This window comes from Narcine bancroftii, chromosome 11 (genome assembly GCF_036971445.1).
Source record: "Narcine bancroftii isolate sNarBan1 chromosome 11, sNarBan1.hap1, whole genome shotgun sequence".
NCBI lineage: Eukaryota > Metazoa > Chordata > Chondrichthyes > Torpediniformes > Narcinidae > Narcine > Narcine bancroftii.
In genome coordinates, this window is record NC_091479.1 from 46,110,258 (window position 1) to 46,131,562 (window position 21,305).

Consider the following 21,305-nt stretch of genomic DNA (forward strand, 5'->3'; position numbering starts at 1 on the left):
AACAGTGATGAACTGTGTCAGATACTGTTACACCAGGTTCACAGTGGGGAGAAGGTTTAACAGTGATGAACTGTGTCAGATACTGTGACACCAGGTTCACAGTGAGGAGAAGGTTTAACAGTGATGAACTGTGTCAGATACAGTGACACCAGGTTCACAGTGGGGAGAAGGTTTAACGGTGATGAACAGTGTCAGATACTGTGACACCAGGTTCACAGTGAGGAGAAGGTTTAACAGTGATGAACTGTGTCAGATACTGTTACACCAGGTTCACAGTGGGGAGAAGGTTTAACAGTGATGAACTGTGTCAGATACTGTGACACCAGGTTCACAGTGGGGAGAAGGTTTAACAGTGATGAACTGTGTCAGATACTGTGACACCAGGTTCACAGTGGGGAGAAGGTTTAACAGTGATGAACAGTGTCAGATACAGTTACACCAGGTTCACAGTGGGGAGAAGGTTTAACAGTGATGAACTGTGTCAGATACTGTTACACCAGGTTCACAGTGAGGAGAAGGTTTAACAGTGATGAACTGTGTCAGATACAGTGACACCAGGTTCACAGTGGGGAGAAGGTTTAACAGTGATGAACTGTGTCAGATACTGTGACACCAGGTTCACAGTGGGGAGAAGGTTTAACAGTGATGAACAGTGTCAGATACAGTTACACCAGGTTCACAGTGGGGAGAAGGTTTAACAGTGATGAACTGTGTCAGATACTGTTACACCAGGTTCACAGTGAGGAGAAGGTTTAACAGTGATGAACTGTGTCAGATACTGTGACACCAGGTTCACAGTGGGCAGAAGGTTTAACGGTGATGAACTGTGTCAGATACTGTTACACCAGGTTCACAGTAGGGAGAAGGTTTAACAGTGATGAACTGTGTCAGATACTGTGACACCAGGTTCACAGTGGGCAGAAGGTTTAACGGTGATGAACTGTGTCAGATACTGTTACACCAGGTTCACAGTGGGGAGAAGGTTTAACAGTGATGAACTGTGTCAGATACTGTGACACCAGGTTCACAGTGGGGAGAAGGTTTAACAGTGATGAACAGTGTCAGATACAGTTACACCAGGTTCACAGTGGGGAGAAGGTTTAACAGTGATGAACTGTGTCAGATACTGTTACACCAGGTTCACAGTGAGGAGAAGGTTTAACAGTGATGAACTGTGTCAGATACTGTGACACCAGGTTCACAGTGAGGAGAAGGTTTAACAGTGATGAACTGTGTCAGATACTGTTACACCAGGTTCACAGTGGGGAGAAGGTTTAACAGTGATGAACTGTGTCAGATACTGTGACACCAGGTTCACAGTGGGGAGAAGGTTTAACAGTGATGAACAGTGTCAGATACAGTTACACCAGGTTCACAGTGGGGAGAAGGTTTAACAGTGATGAACTGTGTCAGATACTGTGACACCAGGTTCACAGTGGGGAGAAGGTTTAACAGTGATGAACTGTGTCAGATACTGTGACACCAGGTTCACAGTGGGGAGAAGGTTTAACAGTGATGAACTGTGTCAGATACTGTGACACCAGGTTCACAGTGGGGAGAAGGTTTAACAGTGATGAACAGTGTCAGATACAGTTACACCAGGTTCACAGTGGGGAGAAGGTTTAACAGTGATGAACAGTGTCAGATACAGTTACACCAGGTTCACAGTGAGGAGAAGGTTTAACAGTGATGAACTGTGTCAGATACAGTGACACCAGGTTCACAGTGGGGAGAAGGTTTAACAGTGATGAACTGTGTCAGATACTGTGACACCAGGTTCACAGTGGGGAGAAGGTTTAACAGTGATGAACAGTGTCAGATACAGTTACACCAGGTTCACAGTGGGGAGAAGGTTTAACAGTGATGAACAGTGTCAGATACAGTTACACCAGGTTCACAGTGGGGAGAAGGTTTAACAGTGATGAACTGTGTCAGATACTGTTACACCAGGTTCACAGTGGGCTGAAGGTTTAACAGTGATGAACTGTGTCAGATACAGTTACACCAGGTTCACAGTGGGGAGAAGGTTTAACAGTGATGAACAGTGTCAGATACAGTTACACCAGGTTCACAGTGGGGAGAAGGTTTAACAGTGATGAACAGTGTCAGATACTGTTACACCAGGTTCACAGTGAGGAGAAGGTTTAACAGTGATGAACAGTGTCAGATACTGTTACACCAGGTTCACAGTGGGGAGAAGGTTTAACAGTGATGAACTGTGTCAGATACAGTGACACCAGGTTCACAGTGAGGAGAAGGTTTAACAGTGATGAACAGTGTCAGATACAGTGACACCAGGTTCACAGTGAGGAGAAGGTTTAACAGTGATGAACTGTGTCAGATACAGTGACACCAGGTTCACAGTGGGGAGAAGGTTTAACAGTGATGAACAGTGTCAGATACAGTTACACCAGGTTCACAGTGGGGAGAAGGTTTAACAGTGATGAACTGTGTCAGATACAGTTACACCAGGTTCACAGTGGGGAGAAGGTTTAACAGTGATGAACAGTGTCAGATACAGTTACACCAGGTTCACAGTGGGGAGAAGGTTTAACAGTGATGAACAGTGTCAGATACTGTTACACCAGGTTCACAGTGGGGAGAAGGTTTAACAGTGATGAACTGTGTCAGATACTGTTACACCAGGTTCACAGTGGGGAGAAGGTTTAACAGTGATGAACTGTGTCAGATACAGTTACACCAGGTTCACAGTGGGGAGAAGGTTTAACAGTGATGAACAGTGTCAGATACAGTGACACCAGGTTCACAGTGAGGAGAAGGTTTAACAGTGATGAACTGTGTCAGATACAGTGACACCAGGTTCACAGTGGGGAGAAGGTTTAACAGTGATGAACTGTGTCAGATACAGATACACCAGGTTCACAGTGGGGAGAAGGTTTAACGGTGATGAACTGTGTCAGATACTGTGACACCTGGTTCACAGTGAGGAGAAGGTTTAACAGTGATGAACTATGTCAGATACTGTGACACCAAGTTCACAGTGAGGAGAAGGTTTAACAGTGATGAACTGTGTCAGATACAGTTACACCAGGTTCACAGTGGGGAGAAGGTTTAACAGTGATGAACTATGTCAGATACTGTGACACCAAGTTCACAGTGGGGAGAAGGTTTAACAGTGATGAACTGTGTCAGATACTGTTACACCAGGTTCACAGTGGGGAGAAGGTTTAACGGTGATGAACTGTGTCAGATACTGTTACACCAGGTTCACAGTGGGGAGAAGGTTTAACGGTGATGAACTGTGTCAGATACAGTTACACCAGGTTCACAGTGGGGAGAAGGTTTAACAGTGATGAACTGTGTCAGATACTGTTACACCAGGTTCACAGTGGGGAGAAGGTTTAACGGTGATGAACTGTGTCAGATACTGTTACACCAGGTTCACAGTGGGGAGAAGGTTTAACGGTGATGAACTGTGTCAGATACAGTTACACCAGGTTCACAGTGGGGAGAAGGTTTAACAGTGATGAACTGTGTCAGATACTGTTACACCAGGTTCACAGTGGGGAGAAGGTTTAACGGTGATGAACTGTGTCAGATACAGTTACACCAGGTTCACAGTGGGGAGAAGGTTTAACAGTGATGAACTGTGTCAGATACTGTGACACCAGGTTCACAGTGGGGAGAAGGTTTAACAGTGATGAACTGTGTCAGATACAGTGACACCAGGTTCACAGTGAGGAGAAGGTTTAACAGTGATGAACTGTGTCAGATACTGTTACACCAGGTTCACAGTGAGGAGAAGGTTTAACAGTGATGAACTGTGTCAGATACAGTTACACCAGGTTCACAGTGGGCAGAAGGTTTAACGGTGATGAACAGTGTCAGATACTGTGACACCAGGTTCACAGTGGGGAGAAGGTTTAACGGTGATGAACTGTGTCAGATACTGTGACACCAGGTTCACAGTGAGGAGAAGGTTTAACAGTGATGAACTGTGTCAGATACTGTGACACCAGGTTCACAGTGAGGAGAAGGTTTAACAGTGATGAACTGTGTCAGATACAGTTACACCAGGTTCACAGTGGGCAGAAGGTTTAACGGTGATGAACTGTGTCAGATACTGTGACACCAGGTTCACAGTGAGGAGAAGGTTTAACAGTGATGAACTGTGTCAGATACAGTGACACCAGGTTCACAGTGAGGAGAAGGTTTAACAGTGATGAACTGTGTCAGATACAGTTACACCAGGTTCACAGTGGGCAGAAGGTTTAACGGTGATGAACTGTGTCAGATACTGTGACACCAGGTTCACAGTGAGGAGAAGGTTTAACAGTGATGAACTGTGTCAGATACTGTTACACCAGGTTCACAGTGGGGAGAAGGTTTAACAGTGATGAACTGTGTCAGATACTGTGACACCAGGTTCACAGTGGGGAGAAGGTTTAACAGTGATGAACTGTGTCAGATACTGTTACACCAGGTTCACAGTGGGGAGAAGGTTTAACAGTGATGAACAGTGTCAGATACTGTGACACCAGGTTCACAGTGGGGAGAAGGTTTAACAGTGATGAACTGTGTCAGATACTGTTACACCAGGTTCACAGTGGGGAGAAGGTTTAACAGTGATGAACAGTGTCAGATACTGTGACACCAGGTTCACAGTGGGGAGAAGGTTTAACAGTGATGAACTGTGTCAGATACTGTGACACCAGGTTCACAGTGGGGAGAAGGTTTAACAGTGATGAACAGTGTCAGATACTGTGACACCAGGTTCACAGTGGGGAGAAGGTTTAACAGTGATGAACTGTGTCAGATACAGTTACACCAGGTTCACAGTGGGGAGAAGGTTTAACAGTGATGAACTGTGTCAGATACTGTTACACCAGGTTCACAGTGGGGAGAAGGTTTAACAGTGATGAACAGTGTCAGATACTGTGACACCAGGTTCACAGTGGGGAGAAGGTTTAACAGTGATGAACTGTGTCAGATACTGTGACACCAGGTTCACAGTGGGGAGAAGGTTTAACAGTGATGAACAGTGTCAGATACTGTGACACCAGGTTCACAGTGGGGAGAAGGTTTAACAGTGATGAACTGTGTCAGATACAGTTACACCAGGTTCACAGTGGGGAGAAGGTTTAACAGTGATGAACAGTGTCAGATACTGTGACACCAGGTTCACAGTGGGGAGAAGGTTTAACAGTGATGAACTGTGTCAGATACTGTTACACCAGGTTCACCATGGGGAGAAGGTTTAACAGTGATGAACAGTGTCAGATACTGTGACACCAGGTTCACAGTGGGGAGAAGGTTTAACAGTGATGAACTGTGTCAGATACTGTGACACCAGGTTCACAGTGGGGAGAAGGTTTAACAGTGATGAACTGTGTCAGATACTGTTACACCAGGTTCACAGTGGGGAGAAGGTTTAACAGTGATGAACAGTGTCAGATACTGTGACACCAGGTTCACAGTGGGGAGAAGGTTTAACAGTGATGAACTGTGTCAGATACTGTTACACCAGGTTCACAGTGGGGAGAAGGTTTAACAGTGATGAACTGTGTCAGATACTGTGACACCAGGTTCACAGTGGGGAGAAGGTTTAACAGTGATGAACTGTGTCAGATACTGTGACACCAGGTTCACAGTGGGGAGAAGGTTTAACAGTGATGAACAGTGTCAGATACTGTGACACCAGGTTCACAGTGGGGAGAAGGTTTAACAGTGATGAACTGTGTCAGATACTGTTACACCAGGTTCACAGTGGGGAGAAGGTTTAACAGTGATGAACAGTGTCAGATACTGTGACACCAGGTTCACAGTGGGGAGAAGGTTTAACAGTGATGAACTGTGTCAGATACAGTTACACCAGGTTCACAGTGGGGAGAAGGTTTAACAGTGATGAACAGTGTCAGATACTGTGACACCAGGTTCACAGTGGGGAGAAGGTTTAACAGTGATGAACTGTGTCAGATACAGTGACACCAGGTTCACAGTGGGGAGAAGGTTTAACAGTGATGAACTGTGTCAGATACTGTGACACCAGGTTCACAGTGGGGAGAAGGTTTAACAGTGATGAACTGTGTCAGATACTGTGACACCAGGTTCACAGTGGGGAGAAGGTTTAACAGTGATGAACTGTGTCAGATACTGTGACACCAGGTTCACAGTGGGGAGAAGCTTTAACAGTGATGAACTGTGTCAGATACAGTGACACCAGGTTCACAGTGGGGAGAAGGTTTAACAGTGATGAACTGTGTCAGATACTGTGACACCAGGCTCATAGTGGGCAGAAGGTTTAACAATGATGAACTGTGTCAGATACTGTGACACCAGGTTCACAGTGGGGAGAAGCTTTAACAGTGATGAACTGTGTCAGATACTGTGACACCAGGCTCATAGTGGGCAGAAGGTTTAACAATGATGAACTGTGTCAGATACTGTGACACCAGGTTCACAGTGAGGAGAAGGTTTAACAGTGATGAACTGTGTCAGATACTGTGACACCAGGTTCACAGTGGGGAGAAGCTTTAACAGTGATGAACTGTGTCAGATACTGTGACACCAGGCTCATAGTGGGCAGAAGGTTTAACAATGATGAACTGTGTCAGATACTGTGACACCAGGTTCACAGTGAGGAGAAGGTTTAACAGTGATGAACTGTGTCAGATACTGTGACACCAGGTTCACAGTGAGGAGAAGGTTTAACAGTGATGAACTGTGTCAGATACTGTGACACCAAGTTCACAGTGAGGAGAAGGTTTAACAGTGATGAACTGTGTCAGATACTGTGACACCAGGTTCACAGTGAGGAGAAGGTTTAACAGTGATGAACTGTGTCAGATACAGTTACACCAGGTTCACAGTGGGGAGAAGGTTTAACGGTGATGAACTGTGTCAGATACTGTGACACCAGGTTCACAGTGAGGAGAAGGTTTAACAGTGATGAACTGTGTCAGATACTGTTACACCAGGTTCACAGTGGGGAGAAGGTTTAACAGTGATGAACTGTGTCAGATACTGTGACACCAAGTTCACAGTGAGGAGAAGGTTTAACAGTGATGAACTGTGTCAGATACAGTTACACCAGGCTCATAGTGGGCAGAAGGTTTAACAGTGATGAACTGTGTCAGATACTGTGACACCAGGTTCACAGTGAGGAGAAGGTTTAACAGTGATGAACTGTGTCAGATACTGTGACACCAGGTTCACAGTGAGGAGAAGGTTTAACAGTGATGAACAGTGTCAGATACTGTTACACCAGGTTCACAGTGAGGAGAAGGTTTAACAGTGATGAACTGTGTCAGATACTGTGACACCAAGTTCACAGTGAGGAGAAGGTTTAACAGTGATGAACTGTGTCAGATACTGTGACACCAGGTTCACAGTGAGGAGAAGGTTTAACAGTGATGAACTGTGTCAGATACTGTGACACCAGGTTCACAGTGAGGAGAAGGTTTAACAGTGATGAACTGTGTCAGATACTGTGACACCAGGTTCACAGTGAGGAGAAGGTTTAACAGTGATGAACTGTGTCAGATACTGTGACACCAAGTTCACAGTGAGGAGAAGGTTTAACAGTGATGAACTGTGTCAGATACTGTGACACCAGGTTCACAGTGAGGAGAAGGTTTAACAGTGATGAACTGTGTCAGATACAGTTACACCAGGTTCACAGTGGGGAGAAGGTTTAACAGTGATGAACTGTGTCAGATACTGTGACACCAAGTTCACAGTGAGGAGAAGGTTTAACAGTGATGAACTGTGTCAGATACAGTTACACCAGGTTCACAGTGGGGAGAAGGTTTAACAGTGATGAACTGTGTCAGATACTGTGACACCAGGTTCACAGTGAGGAGAAGGTTTAACAGTGATGAACTGTGTCAGATACAGTTACACCAGGTTCACAGTGGGGAGAAGGTTTAACAGTGATGAACTGTGTCAGATACTGTGACACCAAGTTCACAGTGAGGAGAAGGTTTAACAGTGATGAACTGTGTCAGATACAGTTACACCAGGCTCATAGTGGGCAGAAGGTTTAACAGTGATGAACTGTGTCAGATACTGTGACACCAGGTTCACAGTGAGGAGAAGGTTTAACAGTGATGAACTGTGTCAGATACTGTGACACCAGGTTCACAGTGAGGAGAAGGTTTAACAGTGATGAACTGTGTCAGATACTGTGACACCAAGTTCACAGTGAGGAGAAGGTTTAACAGTGATGAACTGTGTCAGATACTGTGACACCAGGTTCACAGTGAGGAGAAGGTTTAACAGTGATGAACTGTGTCAGATACTGTGACACCAGGTTCACAGTGAGGAGAAGGTTTAACAGTGATGAACTGTGTCAGATACAGTTACACCAGGTTCACAGTGGGGAGAAGGTTTAACAGTGATGAACTGTGTCAGATACTGTGACACCAAGTTCACAGTGAGGAGAAGGTTTAACAGTGATGAACTGTGTCAGATACAGTTACACCAGGTTCACAGTGGGGAGAAGTTTTAACAGTGATGAACTGTGTCAGATACTGTGACACCAAGTTCACAGTGAGGAGAAGGTTTAACAGTGATGAACTGTGTCAGATACTGTGACACCAGGTTCACAGTGAGGAGAAGGTTTAACAGTGATGAACTGTGTCAGATACAGTTACACCAGGTTCACAGTGGGGAGAAGGTTTAACAGTGATGAACTGTGTCAGATACTGTGACACCAGGTTCACAGTGGGGAGAAGGTTTAACAGTGATGAACTGTGTCAGATACTGTTACACCAGGCTCATAGTGGGCAGAAGGTTTAACAGTGATGAACTGTGTCAGATACTGTGACACCAGGTTCACAGTGAGGAGAAGGTTTAACAGTGATGAACTGTGTCAGATACAGTTACACCAGGTTCACAGTGAGGAGAAGGTTTAACAGTGATGAACTGTGTCAGATACTGTGACACCAGGTTCACAGTGAGGAGAAGGTTTAACAGTGATGAACTGTGTCAGATACTGTGACACCAGGTTCACAGTGGGGAGAAGGTTTAACAGTGATGAACAGTGTCAGATACTGTTACACCAGGTTCACAGTGAGGAGAAGGTTTAACAGTGATGAACTGTGTCAGATACTGTGACACCAAGTTCACAGTGAGGAGAAGGTTTAACAGTGATGAACTGTGTCAGATACTGTGACACCAGGTTCACAGTGGGGAGAAGGTTTAACAGTGATGAACTGTGTCAGATACTGTGACACCAGGTTCACAGTGGGGAGAAGGTTTAACAGTGATGAACTGTGTCAGATACTGTGACACCAGGTTCACAGTGGGGAGAAGGTTTAACAGTGATGAACTGTGTCAGATACTGTGACACCAGGTTCACAGTGAGGAGAAGGTTTAACAGTGATGAACTGTGTCAGATACTGTGACACCAGGTTCACAGTGGGGAGAAGGTTTAACAGTGATGAACTGTGTCAGATACTGTGACACCAGGTTCACAGTGGGGAGAAGGTTTAACAGTGATGAACTGTGTCAGATACTGTGACACCAGGTTCACAGTGGGGAGAAGGTTTAACAGTGATGAACTGTGTCAGATACTGTGACACCAGGTTCACAGTGAGGAGAAGGTTTAACAGTGACGAACAGTGTCAGATACTGTGACACCAGGTTCACAGTGGGGAGAAGGTTTAACAGTGATGAACTGTGTCAGATACTGTGACACCAGGTTCACAGTGAGGAGAAGGTTTAACAGTGACGAACAGTGTCAGATACTGTGACACCAGGTTCACAGTGGGGAGAAGGTTTAACAGTGATGAACTGTGTCAGATACTGTGACACCAGGTTCACAGTGAGGAGAAGGTTTAACAGTGATGAACTGTGTCAGATACTGTGACACCAGGTTCACAGTGGGGAGAAGGTTTAACAGTGATGAACTGTGTCAGATACTGTGACACCAGGTTCACAGTGGGGAGAAGGTTTAACAGTGATGAACTGTGTCAGATACTGTGACACCAGGTTCACAGTGGGGAGAAGGTTTAACAGTGATGAACAGTGTCAGATACAGTTACACCAGGTTCACAGTGAGGAGAAGGTTTAACAGTGATGAACAGTGTCAGATACTGTGACACCAGGTTCACAGTGGGGAGAAGGTTTAACAGTGATGAACTGTGTCAGATACTGTGACACCAGGTTCACAGTGGGGAGAAGGTTTAACGGTGATGAACTGTGTCAGATACAGTTACACAAGGTTCACAGTGAGGAGAAGGTTTAACGGTGATGAACTGTGTCAGATACAGTTACACCAGGTTCACAGTGGGGAGAAGGTTTAACAGTGATGAACTGTGTCAGATACAGTTACACCAGGTTCACAGTGGGGAGAAGGTTTAACAGTGATGAACTGTGTCAGATACTGTGACACCAGGTTCACAGTGGGGAGAAGGTTTAACAGTGATGAACTGTGTCAGATACAGTTACACAAGGTTCACAGTGAGGAGAAGGTTTAACGGTGATGAACTGTGTCAGATACAGTTACACCAGGTTCACAGTGAGGAGAAGGTTTAACAGTGATGAACTGTGTCAGATACTGTGACACCAGGTTCACAGTGGGGAGAAGGTTTAACAGTGATGAACTGTGTCAGATACTGTGACACCAGGTTCACAGTGGGGAGAAGGTTTAACAGTGATGAACTGTGTCAGATACTGTGACACCAGGTTCACAGTGGGGAGAAGGTTTAACAGTGATGAACAGTGTCAGATACTGTGACACCAGGTTCACAGTGGGGAGAAGGTTTAACAGTGATGAACTGTGTCAGATACAGTTACACCAGGTTCACAGTGAGGAGAAGGTTTAACAGTGATGAACTGTGTCAGATACTGTTACACCAGGTTCACAGTGAGGAGAAGGTTTAACAGTGATGAACTGTGTCAGATACAGTTACACCAGGTTCACAGTGAGGAGAAGGTTTAACAGTGATGAACTGTGTCAGATACTGTTACACCAGGTTCACAGTGGGGAGAAGGTTTAACAGTGATGAACTGTGTCAGATACAGTTACACCAGGTTCACAGTGAGGAGAAGGTTTAACAGTGATGAACTGTGTCAGATACTGTTACACCAGGTTCACAGTGGGGAGAAGGTTTAACAGTGATGAACTGTGTCAGATACAGTTACACCAGGTTCACAGTGAGGAGAAGGTTTAACAGTGATGAACTGTGTCAGATACAGTTACACCAGGTTCACAGTGAGGAGAAGGTTTAACAGTGATGAACTGTGTCAGATACTGTTACACCAGGTTCACAGTGGGGAGAAGGTTTAACAGTGATGAACTGTGTCAGATACTGTGACACCAGGTTCACAGTGGGGAGAAGGTTTAACAGTGATGAACTGTGTCAGATACAGTGACACCAGGTTCACAGTGAGGAGAAGGTTTAACGGTGATGAACTGTGTCAGATACAGTTACACAAGGTTCACAGTGGGGAGAAGGTTTAACAGTGATGAACTGTGTCAGATACTGTGACACCAGGTTCACAGTGAGGAGAAGGTTTAACAGTGATGAACTGTGTCAGATACAGTTACACAAGGTTCACAGTGAGGAGAAGGTTTAACGGTGATGAACTGTGTCAGATACAGTTACACCAGGTTCACAGTGAGGAGAAGGTTTAACAGTGATGAACTGTGTCAGATACTGTTACACCAGGTTCACAGTGGGGAGAAGGTTTAACAGTGATGAACTGTGTCAGATACTGTTACACCAGGTTCACAGTGGGGAGAAGGTTTAACAGTGATGAACTGTGTCAGATACAGTTACACCAGGTTCACAGTGAGGAGAAGGTTTAACAGTGATGAACTGTGTCAGATACTGTTACACCAGGTTCACAGTGAGGAGAAGGTTTAACAGTGATGAACTGTGTCAGATACTGTTACACCAGGTTCACAGTGAGGAGAAGGTTTAACAGTGATGAACTGTGTCAGATACTGTGACACCAGGTTCACAGTGGGGAGAAGGTTTAACAGTGATGAACAGTGTCAGATACAGTTACACCAGGTTCACAGTGGGGAGAAGGTTTAAAAGTGATGAACTGTGTCAGATACTGTGACACCAGGTTCACAGTGGGGAAAAGGTTTAACAGTGATGAACAGTGTCAGATACAGTTACACCAGGTTCACAGTGGGGAGAAGGTTTAAAAGTGATGAACTGTGTCAGATACTGTTACACCAGGTTCACAGTGGGGAGAAGGTTTAACAGTGATGAACAGTGTCAGATACTGTGACACCAGGTTCACAGTGGGGAGAAGGTTTAACAGTGATGAACAGTGTCAGATACTGTTACACCAGGTTCACAGTGAGGAGAAGGTTTAACAGTGATGAACTGTGTCAGATACTGTTACACCAGGTTCACAGTGAGGAGAAGGTTTAACAGTGATGAACTGTGTCAGATACTGTTACACCAGGTTCACAGTGGGGAGAAGGTTTAACAGTGATGAACAGTGTCAGATACAGTTACACCAGGTTCACAGTGAGGAGAAGGTTTAACAGTGATGAACTGTGTCAGATACTGTTACACCAGGTTCACAGTGAGGAGAAGGTTTAACAGTGATGAACTGTGTCAGATACAGTTACACCAGGTTCACAGTGGGGAGAAGGTTTAACAGTGATGAACTGTGTCAGATACTGTTACACCAGGTTCACAGTGGGGAGAAGGTTTAACAGTGATGAACAGTGTCAGATACAGTTACACCAGGTTCACAGTGGGGAGAAGGTTTAACAGTGATGAACTGTGTCAGATACTGTTACACCAGGTTCACAGTGGGGAGAAGGTTTAACAGTGATGAACAGTGTCAGATACAGTTACACCAGGTTCACAGTGGGGAGAAGGTTTAACAGTGATGAACAGTGTCAGATACAGTTACACCAGGTTCACAGTAGGGAGAAGGTTTAACAGTGATGAACTGTGTCAGATACAGTTACACCAGGTTCACAGTGGGGAGAAGGTTTAACAGTGATGAACAGTGTCAGATACTGTTACACCAGGTTCACAGTGAGGAGAAGGTTTAACAGTGATGAACAGTGTCAGATACTGTTACACCAGGTTCACAGTGGGGAGAAGGTTTAACAGTGATGAACTGTGTCAGATACTGTTACACCAGGTTCACAGTGGGGAGAAGGTTTAACAGTGATGAACAGTGTCAGATACAGTTACACCAGGTTCACAGTGAGGAGAAGGTTTAACAGTGATGAACTGTGTCAGATACTGTGACACCAGGTTCACAGTGAGGAGAAGGTTTAACAGTGATGAACTGTGTCAGATACAGTTACACCAGGTTCACAGTGGGGAGAAGGTTTAACAGTGATGAACTGTGTCAGATACTGTTACACCAGGTTCACAGTGGGGAGAAGGTTTAACAGTGATGAACAGTGTCAGATACTGTGACACCAGGTTCACAGTGGGGAGAAGGTTTAACGGTGATGAACTGTGTCAGATACTGTGACACCAGGTTCACAGTGGGGAGAAGGTTTAACAGTGATGAACAGTGTCAGATACTGTGACACCAGGTTCACAGTGGGGAGAAGGTTTAACAGTGATGAACTGTGTCAGATACAGTGACACCAGGTTCACAGTGGGGAGAAGGTTTAACAGTGATGAACAGTGTCAGATACAGTTACACCAGGTTCACAGTGGGGAGAAGGTTTAACAGTGATGAACAGTGTCAGATACAGTTACACCAGGTTCACAGTGGGGAGAAGGTTTAACAGTGATGAACAGTGTCAGATACAGTTACACCAGGTTCACAGTGGGGAGAAGGTTTAACAGTGATGAACTGTGTCAGATACTGTTACACCAGGTTCACAGTGGGGAGAAGGTTTAACAGTGATGAACTGTGTCAGATACAGTTACACCAGGTTCACAGTGGGGAGAAGGTTTAACAGTGATGAACAGTGTCAGATACAGTTACACCAGGTTCACAGTGGGGAGAAGGTTTAACAGTGATGAACTGTGTCAGATACTGTTACACCAGGTTCACAGTGGGGAGAAGGTTTAACAGTGATGAACAGTGTCAGATACAGTTACACCAGGTTCACAGTGGGGAGAAGGTTTAACAGTGATGAACTGTGTCAGATACTGTGACACCAGGTTCACAGTGGGGAGAAGGTTTAACAGTGATGAACTGTGTCAGATACTGTGACACCAGGTTCACAGTGGGGAGAAGGTTTAACAGTGATGAACTGTGTCAGATACAGTTACACCAGGTTCACAGTGGGGAGAAGGTTTAACAGTGATGAACTGTGTCAGATACAGTTACACCAGGTTCACAGTGAGGAGAAGGTTTAACAGTGATGAACTGTGTCAGATACAGTGACACCAAGTTCACAGTGGGGAGAAGGTTTAACAGTGATGAACTGTGTCAGATACAGTTACACCAGGTTCACAGTGACGAGAAGGTTTAACAGTGATGAACAGTGTCAGATACAGTTACACCAGGTTCACAGTGAGGAGAAGGTTTAACAGTGATGAACTGTGTCAGATACAGTTACACCAGGTTCACAGTGGGGAGAAGGTTTAACAGTGATGAACTGTGTCAGATACAGTGACACCAAGTTCACAGTGAGGAGAAGGTTTAACAGTGATGAACAGTGTCAGATACAGTTACACCAGGTTCACAGTGGGGAGAAGGTTTAACAGTGATGAACTGTGTCAGATACAGTGACACCAAGTTCACAGTGAGGAGAAGGTTTAACAGTGATGAACTGTGTCAGATACTGTTACACCAGGTTCACAGTGGGGAGAAGGTTTAACAGTGATGAACTGTGTCAGATACAGTGACACCAAGTTCACAGTGGGGAGAAGGTTTAACAGTGATGAACTGTGTCAGATACTGTGACACCAGGTTCACAGTGGGGAGAAGGTTTAACAGTGATGAACTGTGTCAGATACAGTGACACCAAGTTCACAGTGGGGAGAAGGTTTAACAGTGATGAACTGTGTCAGATACAGTTACACCAGGTTCACAGTGGGGAGAAGGTTTAACAGTGATGAACTGTGTCAGATACTGTGACACCAGGTTCACAGTGGGGAGAAGGTTTAACAGTGATGAACAGTGTCAGATACTGTGACACCAGGTTCACAGTGGGGAGAAGGTTTAACAGTGATGAACAGTGTCAGATACTGTGACACCAGGTTCACAGTGGGGAGAAGGTTTAACAGTGATGAACTGTGTCAGATACAGTGACACCAAGTTCACAGTGGGGAGAAGGTTTAACGGTGATGAACTGTGTCAGATACTGTGACACCAGGTTCACAGTGGGGAGAAGGTTTAACAGTGATGAACTGTGTCAGATACAGTTACACCAGGTTCACAGTGGGGAGAAGGTTTAACAGTGATGAACTGTGTCAGATACAGTGACACCAAGTTCACAGTGGGGAGAAGGTTTAACAGTGATGAACTGTGTCAGATACAGTTACACCAGGTTCACAGTGGGGAGAAGGTTTAACAGTGATGAACTGTGTCAGATACTGTGACACCAGGTTCACAGTGGGGAGAAGGTTTAACAGTGATGAACAGTGTCAGATACTGTTACACCAGGTTCACAGTGGGGAGAAGGTTTAACAGTGATGAACTGTGTCAGATACAGTTACACCAGGTTCACAGTGGGGAGAAGGTTTAACAGTGATGAACTGTGTCAGATACTGTGACACCAGGTTCACAGTGGGGAGAAGGTTTAACAGTGATGAACAGTGTCAGATACTGTGACACCAGGTTCACAGTGGGGAGAAGGTTTAACAGTGATGAACTGTGTCAGATACAGTGACACCAAGTTCACAGTGGGGAGAAGGTTTAACGGTGATGAACTGTGTCAGATACTGTGACACCAGGTTCACAGTGGGGAGAAGGTTTAACAGTGATGAACAGTGTCAGATACTGTGACACCAGGTTCACAGTGGGGAGAAGGTTTAACAGTGATGAACAGTGTCAGATACTGTGACACCAGGTTCACAGTGGGGAGAAGGTTTAACAGTGATGAACTGTGTCAGATACTGTGACACCAGGTTCACAGTGGGGAGAAGGTTTAACAGTGATGAACAGTGTCAGATACTGTGACACCAGGTTCACAGTGGGGAGAAGGTTTAACAGTGATGAACAGTGTCAGATACTGTGACACCAGGTTCACAGTGGGGAGAAGGTTTAACAGTGATGAACTGTGTCAGATACAGTGACACCAAGTTCACAGTGGGGAGAAGGTTTAACGGTGATGAACTGTGTCAGATACTGTGACACCAGGTTCACAGTGGGGAGAAGGTTTAACAGTGATGAACTGTGTCAGATACTGTGACACCAAGTTCACAGTGAGGAGAAGGTTTAACAGTGATGAACTGTGTCAGATACTGTGACACCAGGTTCACAGTGGGGAGAAGGTTTAACAGTGATGAACTGTGTCAGATACTGTGACACCAGGTTCACAGTGGGGAGAAGGTTTAACAGTGATGAACTGTGTCAGATACTGTGACACCAGGTTCACAGTGAGGAGAAGGTTTAACAGTGATGAACTGTGTCAGATACTGTGACACCAAGTTCACAGTGGGGAGAAGGTTTAACAGTGATGAACTGTGTCAGATACTGTGACACCAAGTTCACAGTGAGGAGAAGGTTTAACAGTGATGAACTGTGTCAGATACTGTGACACCAGGTTCACAGTGGGGAGAAGGTTTAACAGTGATGAACTGTGTCAGATACTGTGACACCAGGTTCACAGTGAGGAGAAGGTTTAACAGTGATGAACTGTGTCAGATACTGTGACACCAAGTTCACAGTGGGGGAAGGTTTAACAGTGATGAACTGTGTCAGATACTGTGACACCAAGTTCACAGTGAGGAGAAGGTTTAACAGTGATGAACTGTGTCAGATACTGTGACACCAGGTTCACAGTGGGGAGAAGGTTTAACAGTGATGAACTGTGTCAGATACTGTGACACCAGGTTCACAGTGGGGAGAAGGTTTAACAGTGATGAACTGTGTCAGATACTGTGACACCAGGTTCACAGTGAGGAGAAGGTTTAACAGTGATGAACTGTGTCAGATACTGTGACACCAAGTTCACAGTGGGGAGAAGGTTTAACAGTGATGAACAGTGTCAGATACTGTGACACCAGGTTCACAGTGGGGAGAAGGTTTAACAGTGATGAACAGTGTCTGATACTGTGACACCAGGTTCACAGTGGGGAGAAGGTTTAACAGTGATGAACTGTGTCAGATACTGTGACACCAGGTTCACAGTGGGGAGAAGGTTTAACAGTGATGAACTGTGTCAGATACTGTGACACCAGGTTCACAGTGAGGAGAAGGTTTAACAGTGATGAACTGTGTCAGATACTGTGACACCAAGTTCACAGTGAGGAGAAGGTTTAACAGTGATGAACTGTGTCAGATACTGTGACACCAAGTTCACAGTGGGGAGAAGGTTTAACAGTGATGAACAGTGTCAGATACTGTTACACCAGGATCACAGTGGGGAGAAGGTTTAACAGTGATGAACTGTGTCAGATACAGTTACACCAGGTTCACAGTGGGGAGAAGGTTTAACGGTGATGAACTGTGTCAGATACTGTGACACCAGGTTCACAGTGGGGAGAAGGATTAACAGTGATGAACAGTGTCTGATACTGTGACACCAGGTTCACAGTGGGGAGAAGGTTTAACAGTGATGAACAGTGTCAGATACTGTGACACCAGGTTCACAGTGGGGAGAAGGTTTAACAGTGATGAACTGTGTCAGATACTGTGACACCAGGTTCACAGTGGGGAGAAGGTTTAACAGTGATGAACTGTGTCAGATACTGTGACACCAAGTTCACAGTGAGGAGAAGGTTTAACAGTGATGAACTGTGTCAGATACTGTGACACCAAGTTCACAGTGGGGAGAAGGTTTAACAGTGATGAACAGTGTCAGATACTGTGACACCAGGTTCACAGTGGGGAGAAGGATTAACAGTGATGAACAGTGTCTGATACTGTGACACCAGGTTCACAGTGAGGAGAAGGATTAACAGTGATGAACAGTGTCAGATACTGTGACACCAGGTTCACAGTGGGGAGAAGGTTTAACAGTGATGAACTGTGTCAGATACTGTGACACCAAGTTCACAGTGGGGAGAAGGTTTAACAGTGATGAACAGTGTCAGATACTGTGACACCAGGTTCACAGTGAGGAGAAGGTTTAACAGTGATGAACTGTGTCAGATACTGTGACACCAAGTTCACAGTGGGGAGAAGGTTTAACAGTGATGAACAGTGTCAGATACTGTGACACCAGGTTCACAGTGGGGAGAAGGATTAACAGTGATGAACAGTGTCAGATACTGTGACACCAGGTTCACAGTGGGGAGAAGGATTAACAGTGATGAACTGTGTCAGATACTGTGACACCAGGTTCACAGTGGGGAGAAGGTTTAACAGTGATGAACTGTGTCAGATACTGTGACACCAGGTTCACAGTGGGGAGAAGGATTAACAGTGATGAACAGTGTCAGATACTGTGACACCAGGTTCACAGTGGGGAGAAGGATTAACAGTGATGAACTGTGTCAGATACTGTGACACCAGGTTCACAGTGGGGAGAAGGATTAACAGTGATGAACTGTGTCAGATACTGTGACACCAGGTTCACAGTGGGGAGAAGGATTAACAGTGATGAACTGTGTCAGATACTGTGACACCAGGTTCACAGTGGGGAGAAGGTTTAACAGTGATGAACTGTGTCAGATACTGTGACACCAGGTTCACAGTGGGGAGAAGGTTTAACAGTGATGAACTGTGTCAGATACTGTGACACCAAGTTCACAGTGAGGAGAAGGTTTAACAGTGATGAACTGTGTCAGATACTGTGACACCAAGTTCACAGTGGGGAGAAGGTTTAACAGTGATGAACTGTGTCAGATACTGTGACACCAGGTTCACAGTGAGGAGAAGGTTTAACAGTGATGAACTGTGTCAGATACTGTGACACCAAGTTCACAGTGAGGAGAAGGTTTAACAGTGATGAACAGTGTCAGATACTGTGACACCAGGTTCACAGTGGGGAGAAGGTTTAACAGTGATGAACTGTGTCAGATACTGTGACACCAGGTTCACAGTGGGGAGAAGGTTTAACAGTGATGAACTGTGTCAGATACTGTGACACCAGGTTCACAGTGAGGAGAAGGTTTAACAGTGATGAACTGTGTCAGATACTGTGACACCAAGTTCACAGTGAGGAGAAGGTTTAACAGTGATGAACAGTGTCAGATACTGTGACACCAGGTTCACAGTGGGGAGAAGGTTTAACAGTGATGAACTGTGTCAGATACTGTGACACCAGGTTCACAGTGGGGAGAAGGTTTAACAGTGATGAACAGTGTCAGATACTGTTACACCAGGTTCACAGTGAGGAGAAGGTTTAACAGTGATGAACTGTGTCAGATACTGTGACACCAGGTTCACAGTGGGGAGAAGGTTTAACAGTGATGAACAGTGTCAGATACTGTTACACCAGGTTCACAGTGGGGAGAAGGTTTAACGGTGATGAACTGTGTCAGATACTGTTACACCAGGTTCACAGTGAGGAGAAGGTTTAACAGTGATGAACTGTGTCAGATACTGTTACACCAGGTTCACAGTGGGGAGAAGGTTTAACAGTGATGAACTGTGTCAGATACTGTGACACCAGGTTCACAGTGAGGAGAAGGTTTAACAGTGATGAACTGTGTCAGATACTGTTACACCAGGTTCACAGTGGGGAGAAGGTTTAACAGTGATGAACTGTGTCAGATACTGTTACACCAGGTTCACAGTGAGGAGAAGGTTTAACAGTGATGAACTGTGTCAGATACTGTTACACCAGGTTCACAGTGGGGAGAAGGTTTAACAGTGATGAACTGTGTCAGATACTGTGACACCAGGTTCACAGTGAGGAGAAGGTTTAACAGTGATGAACTGTGTCAGATACTGTTACACCAGGTTCACAGTGGGGAGAAGGATTAACAGTGATGAACTGTGTCAGATACTGTGACACCAGGTTCACAGTGAGGAGAAGGTTTAACAGTGATGAACTGTGTCAGATACTGTGACACCAGGTTCACAGTGGGGAGAAGGTTTAACGGTGATGAACTGTGTCAGATACTGTGACACCAGGTTCACAGTGGGCAGAAGCTTTAACAGTGATGAACTGTGTCAGATACTGTGACACCAGGTTCACAGTGAGGAGAAGGTTTAACAGTGATGAACTGTGTCAGATACTGTGACACCAGGTTCACAGTGGGGAGAAGGTTTAACAGTGATGAACTGTGTCAGATACTGTGACACCAGGTTCACAGTGAGGAGAAGGTTTAACAGTGATGAACTGTGTCAGATACTGTGACACCAGGTTCACAGTGAGGAGAAGGTTTAACGGTGATGAACTGTGTCAGATACTGTTACACCAGGTTCACAGTGGGGAGAAGGTTTAACAGTGATGAACTGTGTCAGATACTGTGACACCAGGTTCACAGTGGGGAGAAGGTTTAACAGTGATGAACTGTGTCAGATACTGTTACACCAGGTTCACAGTGGGGAGAAGGTTTAACAGTGATGAACAGTGTCAGATACTGTGACACCAGGTTCACAGTGGGGAGAAGGTTTAACAGTGATGAACTGTGTCAGATACTGTGACACCAAGTTCACAGTGAGGAGAAGGTTTAACAGTGATGAACTGTGTCAGATACAGTGACACCAGGTTCACAGTGGGGAGAAGGTTTAACAGTGATGAACTGTGTCAGATACTGTGACACCAGGTTCACAGTGAGGAGAAGGTTTAACAGTGATGAACTGTGTCAGATACAGTGACACCAGGTTCACAGTGGGGAGAAGGTTTAACAGTGATGAACTGTGTCAGATACTGTGACACCAGGATCACAGTGGGGAGAAGGTTTAACAGTGATGAACTGTGTCAGATACTGTTACACCAGGTTCACAGTGGGGAGAAGGTTTAACAGTGATGAACTGTGTCAGATACTGTTACACCAAGTTCACAGTGAGGAGAAGGTTTAACGGTGATGAACTGTGTCAGATACTGTTACACCAGGTTCACAGTGGGGAGAAGGTTTAACAGTGATGAACTGTGTCAGATACTGTGACACCAGGTTCACAGTGAGGAGAAGGTTTAACAGTGATGAACTGTGTCAGATACTGTTACACCAGGTTCACAGTGAGGAGAAGGTTTAACAGTGATGAACTGTGTCAGATACTGTTACACCAGGTTCACAGTGGGGAGAAGGTTTAACAGTGATGAACTGTGTCAGATACTGTTACACCAGGTTCACAGTGGGGAGAAGGTTTAACAGTGATGAACTGTGTCA